The sequence below is a fragment of the Varroa jacobsoni genome, unplaced genomic scaffold, assembly GCF_002532875.2.
Source record: "Varroa jacobsoni isolate VJ856 unplaced genomic scaffold, vjacob_1.0 scaffold_57, whole genome shotgun sequence".
Lineage (NCBI taxonomy): Eukaryota > Metazoa > Arthropoda > Arachnida > Mesostigmata > Varroidae > Varroa > Varroa jacobsoni.
The window spans coordinates 149,467-162,389 of record NW_019212959.1 but is presented as its reverse complement, the minus strand read 5'-3'; the positions used below and the strand labels follow the sequence as shown (position 1 = coordinate 162,389).

Below are 12,923 nucleotides of genomic sequence, written 5' to 3'. Positions count from 1 at the left end.
TATTTTGTAAACTTAATAGCTGTTTTTTTGTTTATCTTTCCCCTTTTGATTTTTTCGTCGCCAAGATAATGGGGATCGAAGAACGGGGGGAGGGGTGAGAATGCTATTTTTGCCACCGGACATATTCATTTTTAAGGTTCTAAGTTAAAGTAAAATGTAGTGGCCTACGAAAAGACTTCACGAGCCAAAAATCTCGAAATTAGTTTTTGTTATTTACTAATAAATTTAATAGGGTACACGGCAAGAGGAAAAGAAATATTATAGCGAAGAAGCATCTAGCGCTTCAGACATGATTGTGAGACCTTCAGACAACAATCATGTACTAGTGTGCTATTGTTGTGAGGCGTGAAGCGGTGATACTTCCTCGATGCAAAACAACGTTACCGGAAGCAGTCTAATCTGAATGCTAACACAGAATAATTTCAAAAAAGTAGCGTAACGCGATTACGAAGGCCTAATCGGTTATCGGATACCGATGGGTGGGGGACTACAACGAGGTGATTGCACCGGAGCGCCGGGAGTTGCTGTTACGTATTTAAAGTCGAATTCAGGGCCGGATGGATCCGTTCTCTGCTTAATTCCGAACCGAAAATGTAGCCGACAATATGTCAAAGGAAATAAATAAGTAGATCTACATGTTGATAGCTCTTAGAAGTGTGATCGCCGTTATATGCTGCAATTCGTCATCACGCAGATCTAGTTACGAAAGCCACTCAATCTCGATAATACTAATTACTTATAACTAATTATACATTGGAACAAATACAAACACGGACAGATAAGAAATCACAAGGAGTGACAGGTAAATTACGGTCTACCGCCCCAACCTATTGTTTTCAAAGGCAGTGATAGAGCAGTGGTAACGTGTTCGCTTACCGAACGTAAGGACACGTCGTGATCTACCTTCAAAAGCGAGCATCGACATACGGCTCATTTCATACTGGCAGGAGCTGGTCGTCCAAGGCATAAATTAATTAGGCCAGTGTCGGCCAAAAATTAGTTAACGTTTATTTAGTTTTGTTTTCTAGGTAAACTGAAACAAAAGAATTTATTCCGAGCCAAACAGACCGTTAGTATTAGAAAACACTGCCACGATGGTAGCACAAAACGCTCGTACACACTTTTCGTATATTCCGTGTAATATTCTAACTGGTTCACTCTTGCTGTCCGCATTATGTGCTCTGTATTTTCGACGTCTCTAGACTCTACTAATGCTATGATTAAAGAAGAATTCAGCCAATAGCCGTCTGCCACGGAATGTCGATTGTGCCTTGCAGATATTTTTTTTTTTCGGTTATATAGCGAATTTACTAAATTATGAACGAGCCGACAAATTGTAAATAGTGACCGCGTAGCCGTACGAATTCGACAACGATAGACGTTATTTTCCGGAGGAGGTTCGCTTATATCTGTTAGAGCGTGTAAGGACAGACCTTGGTACGTGGTGGATTTATTTATTTAAAGCGATTAATCAGGATAACCGTTCTCGCGGGCGAAGGAAACGCTCCCCCATTTCTGGTCCTGTGGCTTGACAAGGCTTAAACTAATTAGTTTGAATAGAATCAATGTCTTTGGGTTATATAGCCCTAGAAAACGGGTTATGTTTTCTAGAAGTGTAACTACATGGATCAGTAATGATTTTATTTGAAAAGATCAATAATTCAACAAAGCAGAAGCGCGCTGGCTATAGAAAAATGCTTGTACTCCAAGGAAGTGTTGTGACCTAAGCTAGAGAGAACGATCATTTATTATTTTATCTAACACGAACTAAATCGAAACTCATGACTAGTTTACTATAGGTCCTCGTGAAATTTTACTGTATGATCTTGAATGGTTAAATTTATGTCCTTCGATACATAGTACGCTTAATGTGCTTTGTTTTAATTGAAATGGAGACACTTCGGATCGCCTTAGAGATGACAATGCTAATTGACCGTAGACCTTTCAGTCTTATTGATACGTAAACATGTACTTTACGATATTATTTCAAACGCCAACAAAACGTAAATACGGAAAGCAAGCTACAAATTGACAGTCTGAGATTTAATAAAAACCGTATCATTTCGTTGTTTTGCTTGGCTCTATGCAGAAGTTCGATTGTTGTCAAAATTTGTGGCTTGGATGGCCTGTAAGTTATTTTTTTATGTGAAACCGCGTGTGAAAGTATATGGAGAAAATTATTGTGAACGGTGAATTTGATTATATATATGAACTTTACAAAGACCACGCGTCCTCTCATACATTTCGAAGCTGCTCTCTTGAGAGGTTCTGTATTTGCAACAAGCGTACATGAACACGTGAACTTTATCTATATAAAAATATATATGTTTTATACTTATGTTCCTATCTATGTTTTACTCTGGGAAGTCGCAACCATAGATTGCTATTGAGTTGGCCAAAGATGGCAATGGTCTTTTTTATGTTCATCCCAACTAAACAGTCTACAGTGAATGTCTTTACCCCTTTCAATGAAGGCTGCCCATTGGGTTCTAGATCAGCCAATTTTCCCGGGATTAATGCCCTAACCAATAAACTATATTATTCGCACATTCGTAGTATATACATATATATATACACACACACACACACACCTATTACTCTTTATCACATCTGCTCTGTCAACGCACCCCAGGCGTTAGCCACATGTTATAGCTTTAATGGTAAGCCATCTTAATATGTCTCCTCAGCAAGCTTCGCTGTGTGTACAGGCCCGATGCCCAATTAAGGATAACCTTCATATAAAGGGCGACCAATATAGATGAGGCCAGAACACGTAAGAGCGCCAGGCAGTCGGATCTAGATACTCGCACCTACTGCACATGACATATACTGGACAAGCTGTCTGATTAAAAGCAGTTATTAGATTTGGACCCAATTTCACATAAACTTTACGGCTAGCTCACAAAGCAATAGGGATGCTCATGCCCGCTAGTTAGTTAAAACGCTATTTATTCAACTTATTAGTAGGGTCGCAACGCCTGCGTTGTTTCGTTCGAAGACGAAGTTCGGGAAGCGAACATTGCTCATTGTTAAGGCATGCGTTGATCCAACCTGATAAGCTATCTTTTCGTTCGGCCAGGTATATGGGGGATTCGGAACCGTTCATGGTTCCGCCAACCGGAAGCGAGCGAAATGCCAATCGACTATTGACGGGACTAAGGTCGAACTGTATCAAGATTTTCGCCTCTTTTTGAAACTTTTCTATTGTGGTCTATAGGCTAACTAATAGGTCTTGTTGTATTTATCAAATGACTAGTCGCCAGTAAACACATAACAGTAATGGTGAAACTTGTGGCGTTTTTAGATACAATGGATCAGAAATAGGCTGATATCTAAAAAAAACATCAACCCGCTAGAACTATCGAAATATAGTAGTCGAACTCTGGAGAAACCTAGTTTGCACGCATGCATGCAGGTCTAGGGCCTGCATGAATTTACCAAAAGTCGTATCAACATGCGCTAAATGTTTCAGACAAAACCTTTTTAAAGTAGAGTACGCGTTAGCCCGGTTAGATCGTACATAATAATCATACCAACTTTCGTAACTTGTGATGATAATTGGAATTCGATTAATCGATACGATGCCATAGTGGTCAATGATTACAGAGTATTCGAGTAGTTCTATTGAGGGTCAGACACACTCAAATCGCACGAGCGTAACTACCTTTCCTTAAAAGTCTAAGTAAGAATATATTTCTGCGGGCAAATGTCCCCTCTGACGGTAAAAGGGCATGCCGTTATGCTGCAAAATAGCCCATTGAATCGGAGGACGCCACAGCATGCATAAACGCACCTGTAACGTTTGGCAAGCTTACCTGTTTGTTGTTTTTTTCTATCTTTAATGAGTCTGGTTTGAGGGGTCACACGTCACGGCAATGAAACGGACTGAATTTCCGTCAAATCGTGCAACCCGATGCTGTTGGCATGTTGTGTTCCTAACTTGCTAACTAGATGAAAAACAGGTCATACTGACGTATTTTTCAACCTTACGAATTGCTATTAGTGCTGTAATAAAGTTAAGCGGAAGGTGATCCGCGACGTCATTTGTCGTAGTACAAGATCCGGTAGCAAGTAATCATGGCACGATACATTGCGGTAGTATTAGAACGGCAAATGGAACAGACGTCGTCTTGTCCAATCGAAATACCGAAAAACCGAGAAATATCGATCTTAATAAAGAGTGCATGATTAATATGCCGGCACGCCATTATCTATCATAGGAACTATCGTTTGTGCATAAAACATATAATAACATAATGTGGTCGTGCTAGAAGACGTGGATGTTCGTTGTTAGTGGCGTCCTGCTGACCCAGATCCTGAGCCACGTTAATCCAGTTCGAAGTATCTGTAGATTCAGTAAAGGTAAATTTTTTTTATTAAATAAACTAAAAATAACATAAAAAGAGGGACAGTTATCCAGACTTCAATTAAAACAAAACTGTGCACAAAAACTAATTCTGTTTTATCCAGTAAGCTGCTTGTTCCAATCGTCTTATTTTTCCCGATTTTACTTTGTAGATCTTAGTAAACAGCTTCAATTGACTAGAGATAATTGTCGCATTAAATGGTCAAACTGATCGATTTGAGCCGAACATAACACAAACTGGACGTTTCGAGGAGAGTTGAGCCTATTCGTCATAAAGAAAGCTCATGTCGGCATGCCTATCAAAGTTTTTCCCTTTACAGGCCAAGCCTGCCGTTGGTTAAATGACAAGGGCCATCGCTCACGGTTCGTGCAGCGAAGGCGCGGAAGAGGCTTCGCTCATTATTTGCCCGCTTGTTTCACATTGCAATTAGTGCGATCGCAGACCGTTTCCGAAACCGAAGCAATAATCGACAAAATGTATTATTACTACCCGCCTTCTTATATGGTATTCACCGGTGCCCCAGCGTCCGGCCGTTCAAGCCTGGCCACATCCACGGTTTGTCTGCCCATGGCTGCGTTTGTGATCAGCGACTTCATAATCTCGTGATTGATTAACGGACCTGCTAGCGCTGTTGCGTCGTTCACCTGAAAGCCAGTTGCAGACTGCTTTCAAGCGACCTGGACGCTAACTAGGAAAAAATTTGGTGATTACCGAGCATACCACCTTCCTCCAGGTCACATTACAGGGTGCCGCACCTCAACCTGGCAAGCAAAACAATTCTTTGGAAAAAGACTGGTAGCAAAGCGATAAAAAACAGACTACCTCACCTAATTATGGCTAAATAGCCTGCATAGTGTTTGAATAGAACTCGCGAGAGTTAGGAAATATAGATTCAGAGAAAATTTCGCTTTAGATAAAAGTGCACTTCTGTAATCTGCAGATGAAATTAACAATGTGTAGTTCTCGATTGTTCTTTATATAGCGTTGTATTTACTACAAACACACACACAATTGTGGAACGTAACTCAGCAACTATTCGAATATGAGTGAGTATATACTCGCCTTTGTACGCCCAATCCCCTGGACCTCGTTGCCAACCGAAGCTGAAACAAACTCTAATCAAGAAAAGGTCATGCAACCTACAATTAATTTTCTTCGGTAATAGCAGGGAAATACTGTACAGCTAGAGCTATTCAGGTGCGTCTCTCACCTTCAAGCTTCTCTAGATGAATTCCTGAAGCCAAAAATATTTCTCAACGGTTACAATATCTGGGCAGCAAAAATGGGTAAGAGCGGACTTATTTACTTGTTTAGGGCCCGCTCATCCCGCTGGTGAAACATTCTCGCGGTATGCGTCCTTTGAACTTCCGTGCTAAGAATCACAGTAATAGGAATCTAATAATCCTGTAGCAATGGCGGAGAGCAACAGGTATCTTCTGTCTCGAGACTTTGTGACAGCTACACCCAGGCGGAAATAGCACATCGTTTGGCGCACTTTGCCATACACACTCAACAGTGTCTTGTATCGTTATACCGAAAGTATGCAATATTACGTATAATAGTACTATTTAGATGGAAACAGTATCAGATATTATCAAATAGAAATGCGTAAGGTACATATGTACTTGATACATCGGGGCTGGAATTACCGGTGTGTACTACAGTGAGTACCCTTAAATTATGGTGGTAGACCGTATATTGTGCCAGTGGACAGTGCCCTAACTATTTTCGGCAGAAACGCGAGTTTTAGGAGGCGTTCCTAAGAGGATCAACCAGAATCAGCTTGAACAATAATCAGGTACAAGGTGTATAGGGTGGCCAATAGGTTTTTGGCATGTACTTTACAAGAGGTGAAGTTTATGAAAAATGTGTAGGCACATCATTTATCTGCAGATCCAAAGCGTGTTTATTATTAACATAGTTCAAATTTGTGTGAATATGACTATTTTCGTGATTTCAACAATTCTTTCTCTTACAAAAACGGGTTCTATAACCTATGTCCTTCACTAACTCTTTGAATTTTGGAGCTTAGCTTAGATTGGAATTAATACTTTCACACATTTCGATCTTATTTCGATATTTTTTTCGAAGTTATTCTTAGGATCTTCAGCTGATTTTTTGTAGCATTTGCTTTTGGGCCACTTTGCATGTTAAATAAGCTTGTCGTTGCATGATCACGCTTTTTATATTCTCTATAATAATTTAAAACCCTTTGAGAAAATCTTTTCCCTAAAATGTTGGAATTTTTGGAACTTGTTTTAGGCAAAGTTCAACAATTCCTGGTTGAATTGAGGGAATTCATGGGATGCCCAAGCTCCAAATCTCCGTGTAAACTCAAGGGAGTTGAGATGGTTAATAACGTCTCGTGGCTGAGCAGCGACAGCGCTAATACTGTACACAAGACAAATGTCTCCGGCTCTTTCCGAAGTGTTTTAGCCTTGACGAAATGTGTTTATTTGAAACCGTCATATTTCAGGAGTTTTTGTGGGTCGACATTACACACAATACCGTCACAGTATGGTCACAGAGCAGAAAAGGCGTTTTTTATGTATATCAAAAGTAACATAAACAACAATAAATGAGGAAAAGTAGGAAAGGAAAAAAAAATGCAAGAAATTACATACGTATGTAATCGAATAAAATAAATCGAGGGAATTTGCAACGTAAGCACTCCAACCGAAGATATGATAACGACTTTCTCTACAGGAGGATTGGGTCAATTTTTATAGCTTTCTCCCGCAGAAACAATACAGCTGACATTTGCCCACCTGAGCTTACGAGGTCGACTGTGTGTGCTTACCTATTATATGACTTCGTATGACCGCTTGTTAACTTCTATGGGCCGCACACTAACCAATGCAATCGTTCGCTACACCCTTCTCGATGAAGAGTTACCTTAAGAAAAGCGTGCATTTCAATTTATCGCCCATCGATTTGCTCTTTCTTGTGCTGCTGCTGCTGCTGTCGTTGTAGTCGTTCAACAAAACCCATATGTACACAACCGCGACAGCGCACTATGTCACGGACATAGAGAGAACGCTCGAACGAACGCGGAGCCCCGTTTTGTAAAATTATGGCATCCGTTCTCATCACCCGATGTCTTTTGTACACCATATGATACTGCTATTGTAGCAGAGAACGAACTGAGACCATCAGTATGTATCTATCGTGAACTCTTCGGAGTATCCTCCATGGATGTAGTCATGACGAGTGACAACTACAATGATTTCAATACAAGCAAAGGTAACACTAAGTTCAGCGATTGCAATATATTTTCTAGCCGTCGGACACAAGTTATCAATGGCCTTTCCGAACATTTCAGGTTCCTTTTCTTCTTCGGATTAAAACGCGTCTCTCTAACAAAGTTTTAGCTCAGCAGGGGAGCCTAATATCCATAGACCATATAATAATTCCCATATGCAACCACTGTTTAGCGACAAAAATATTTTGATGTAATGATTTAGTGAATACGATATATATATATATTCATTAAAGTTTATTTAAAATGATGCATTTTCGAAAATGCAAACTATTTAATTCGGACAGTCATTAACTTTGGTAATGGCCCTTGCCATAAACGTATGTGCATGCCTCATTATAATTATGGGCAAAGTAAAAAGGCAAAACCATATTTTCTCGCAAATGTGACGCAGCTCGCAAGAGAGTTTCCAAGTTTAATTCGTATTCCTCAGAATTATATTTCTGTTTAGTACTGAGATTAATAAAAAGAGGTTAGAACCTGCGCGGAGAGCTTCAGTTTATACGAGCAAAATATTGCGGCGGGCTCACCCTTGCTGACCAACAAATACACTGTCCGTGGGCCACTTGGACTATAAGCGAATTGCTCCATTTAAAATATATGTTGGGCTTGGCCAGCTGTCGTTGCTGGGTCGAGCCGTGGCCTTACGTGTTTGTTGAATCACTAACTGCTCACTACGGGCCGCACAATGGACGCGTCCTGGCATCTGCTTTCATATCTATTTTTGCTTTTCGCGGATTCGAACTTGAATAGCCAGACTGGAGGTAAACTTTAATTTTTCAGATATTAGTGCTAAAATACTTATGCGTGCCTTTCTCGCCGATGCGCCATGTTACATAACGGGTTTGCACCCGATTTAACATTAGCCTATCATGTTTATAATCGATTCGACGGCGAACCTGAGACCGTATCTGTCTACGACTAGGCACAAATCAGATCTAGCTGTTTTTTTCGTTCATTAATTTGTCAATGTCTCAGTCTGCCTGTTCCATCGTAGTTATCTGTCGTTTCATCATTACAGTTTATCTCCTATAATCAACAACAGTACTGTTCCTCTACTCTCGACTACGTCGTTTCCGTAGTTCTTTCTTTGTCCAGACTGTTATAATACATATACATGTATGTGCAAACTTAGTAAAACAGGTTACTAGGCAGAGATAATATATGGGATCAGCATTCAATAAAGCGATTCGTTGTATGTATTACGTGTCAGTTAAACAATAGGCAAAAGGCATCCGTAATTTGAAAGGGCGTACATATTTGCGTATCTTGCCGGATAAATCAAAGTCTCACTATCATTTAATCCGTGGAAGCGAGGGCTCAGATATACGTCTGGCGTCTATTAGTCATAGTAAGGCGCGTGACAAATGAGCGGGTTACTAGTTTGGGTTATTTTTATTTGATGAGTCCGTTTATTGCCTCTAAAAACCTCGCGCAAAAAGTATGTGAAAAATGAAGTAAATAGAAATTAGCTAATGATAAAGTTCTTATGGGAGCAAACTGGCTCAAAGCAATGCATTTCTTAGATAAAATCGACCTTTAAAAGGCCCATCATTTCCGGTATGATTTTTTCTTTAATCGTGCTACATTAAGATGTGAGGGGCAAAATGAGTGGAAGACAGAAGATTTAGTTGTTGAGTGCGGAGCGTATGTATGCGATTTGTTTACGCAGAGAAGATGTTACCAAACAGGGCCACGATTGGTCAAGCTGCTACGAATGCCACAATTGTTAGCGTACAATAATTTACGTTCTGGACTTGAAGCAAAACAATTACGACGGCATGATCCATAATTTATAAGCCACTAGCTGGAATCCCCCTTTTTCCGTGCCATGAACATGCTGTACAAACATCTATTAAGATTATTACGCTTTCAACGGGAAAAAGCTCTTCATTTCAACACAAATTGTCGAGACAAGGCCAAAGTCAGAAGAACCACAATAAACGTCGTATCCGTTGGCCGAACTAATTTTCAGTTGATTATGTCGGTCTCAATTAGGTCCACTGCAAACGGCTGTAGCTGAAACCTACTTATACGTAGAACGGCCTCTTGAAGTAGAAACTAAGCAATATTTTATTAGAAGCGGGTGGCACGGGGGCAACCGATAATTCAAAAAACAAAAACACGCACTTATCAGGCACTCGTATCGAGTGGCTGTGACCATCCGTTATTGTGGTCTGAGTAACGAGTAGAAGAATCATGTCACAAATGTATGCGATGATGATGCTTTCCAGCCGAGAATTCAAACACGTAGAATATCTCACCTACAATCTAAGCCAACCTTTTTTCCTTCGCATAGACTTTTTCTACCTTTTTTTGAACGCAATGTTCGAAGCAGAGCTCGGATTCGAGCAGGTATCTATTAGATACACGCATAAACTAACCAACCGCCTCTTCTTAATTGCCATCGGTCTATTCTTCACGAGTAAGTCGGATCAATGAAAAAAAATTGATACAGATCCATGGGTTTGCCCAACGAATAACAATAGTTATTCTTAGTTCTTTAGGAGTTCGGATCAAGTTATGATTAACTTCATCGCAGGCTTTTTTATCGCTTAGCGAATTGTGTTGCGGACAAGCAGGCGTACAAAGCACGTAAAGAACGTTTCAATAAGGCTCAAAAAGATCACTTTCTGAGCCTTATTGAAAACGTAACATTAAGGTCACAATCGGACATTTAATACTTTAATTAACGGCTTTTTGCGTATAAGTGGATGGCAATCAGAACAGTCTCTGTATTTAAGTAAGTTTCGATCGACTCGTAAGGTATTATAAATGGGGTGGTTATAAGTCCATTGAAGCTTGAACCGGACCCGGACCATCAATCGGCTTTCGAGATTTAATTTCCTATATAGATTACATATATGCTCTGAAGAGTCAAACAATTAGCGAAAGTGGGTCTTGTATGCTGACGTCACAGCGAAGTATATTCCTGTATTCGATAAGCACTAGTGATTCTTTGCCGTATCACGGATTATTTTTTCATTCTCAACTAGTTTTTATTGCAGATTGCAAAAAAAAAAAAGTAAAATGCAACATATGACAGGATATTACGACGTTCACAATACCTAAAACTTGAACTATATTCTTTCAAACAACTAAGATGCAATCGTTACTACAAAGTGGACTCTAATCTGAAAATATTTTAAAAATTCAGTCTAGCAAAAAAATTCATTTAAGAGCATTGCTGAAAAATCCATTGAAGGTCCACATATAGATATCATAGTTTGCTGAAAATTGCTTAGCCTAAATTTACATGCACTTACGCAAGTGTTACCCAGACCCAGCGCTACGTGGAGCACTTCAATACACAATTTGTGTTCCTATTGACACGTAGCCAGCAAAAATCGGGTAACTAGAAAAGGGCTGATCCGATTGATGCCTAAGGTCACCAACTACGAAAGGTTTTACACTTAAGCCATTTTCTGTGCTATGTATTTATTGACAAAGATTCCGCGACCAGGAAAACTTCTTGCAAAAACTACGCCCTTCACTAATTTTCAAAAAATTCTTTTCTTTTTTTGTGAAATAAATTTTCTGCGCTAGATCGTATCCTGTAATAAACATACACCCAGATGGATCGCACTGGAAATTCTAGAACAGATTTCAAGGAACGTTTTGAAGTAACTTAGTGTAAATCTTACCTCAGACAAGTGAGTATTTGACTCCTGTACGTTTTGTTTCAACTTGGCTCTCTCTACAGTAGGTCTAATTTATCGAGTGGAAAATCTAATTGCATTCATTCACTAGCACGTCTCGATCCCTATCTAATTTAGGATATCCGTTCATTAGGGTACGAAATTTACACAGGAAATGCAACAGTATTAGTCCGAAGCTTACAGTGTCTCAATATTTCTATCAGGAAAGCATTTGAGTGGAGCTTAAAGAAGCTCATCCTCCTGCGTAAGAAGCATATCCTCACATAATAACAGGAAACTTTTTATGGATTAACGTTACTAGTACAGAGGGAGCAGTGACTGAAAGGGATTAAGCTATCGTAAATTGCTCATTGCACCGTCATCAGTAATAATTGACATTGTACGCATGGTAGGCCTACAAGACATTATCTAGTAGTCGAAGTCACTGGTAATCACAGTCACACAGTACGACGAAAGAGGAAACTTCTATACGGGTAGTATTCCCTAACTAACATTGTATTGTGCAAACTAGCAGGCCCCCGTTATAAGCAGGCCTGACTTCGGCTCGGCTTACGAGCGTGCACAGTACGTGAAGTAGAAATACGCTGTTACCTAAAGAAGCATTGAGTAACGTGGGCACTGCATAGGTGAATGCACACTCGTCACGTTTTTATTAATGTGCGTTCTGGAGGCATTGTTTTCATTAACTCGTATTTAGTCGTTCCGCCAACGATATATCCTATACAATTCATGTGAACTAAATAAGTTATCGATTCATGTGTGAGTGGTTACTCTGTCTTTATATCCCCTGGGTAGAAGATAGTGGCATGTGCAAGGTCACGGTATGTGGTATTTTCGTGCAGTCGGCCGTTGATACGCAGGCTCATGGCCCAATAGCACGTTGAGCAATGCTACTTTGCCTACTAATAGTGGCTCTAGAAATAGGTGCAAAAAATGTAGTTCCCAAATTCAGAAGGTGTCATGCCTTGGTAAAAGGGTTATTTTCATTAGGTTATAGTATATCTAAGCTTTGTAATATAAGCCGTTCAACTGCTTTCGAGGTTAGTTTGTATCTTGTAACTAGTATGTGTTTGTACATTATTCTGTGAATGAATGTTTGCAATTTGTTTTTAAATCTACGTATTTCCTTGGCATGATCAGTTAATTAGAAAAGAGCTAAAGGCTCTAAAAAAGTGGCACACCGTACGAGTACGCCCATGTTGTGTCTTAGACGCTCGGTGTGTATTATTTTTGTATATATTACCTAGTAACTGTTGTTTTTGTTTTACTTTTGTATTTTCTAACACTGCTTCGAAAGCACTCAACGCATTAAATACAAGAATAAGACAAAAATCAATTTCAACGCTAAATCGTGAATAACGTTTGAAAAGAATGGAGTGCCACTTTCAAACAAGTACTATTCTATAAAAGCAGTGGCCATTAAGGATAAGACGTAGTTGATGAAACGGGCTGCGTTTATTAGAAAGCATATGCGCTAACCCCTTTGTGTGCCCGTCGAAGGGCGGCAATTTTATGTTGACGTGATAACCATGATCAATTGGTCTATGGCGGCAGGTTTAAACTCTGCTTTTCAGCATCGAAAATCCCCTTCCGACAGGTTTTATCTAAATATTTTTTCAAACACTCTGATTGCAGTCT

The 12,923-nt window shown here is 39.7% G+C and overlaps 1 long non-coding RNA gene across 2 annotated transcripts in view; it reads right to left on the bottom strand.

The window, feature by feature from the left end:
• The window catches only part of LOC111261004 (uncharacterized), a 25,872-nt gene extending 14,247 nt beyond the window's left edge, over window positions 1-11,625 (bottom strand). Inside the window, exon 1 of one of the 2 annotated variants that reach the window (XR_002680709.2) lies at window positions 11,271-11,625. This is a non-coding gene — a long non-coding RNA (uncharacterized LOC111261004). The remainder of the gene's footprint in view (window positions 1-11,270) is intronic. The other variant, XR_002680707.2, reaches the window with a different exon arrangement.
• Between the last annotated feature and the right edge of the window lie 1,298 nt (window positions 11,626-12,923).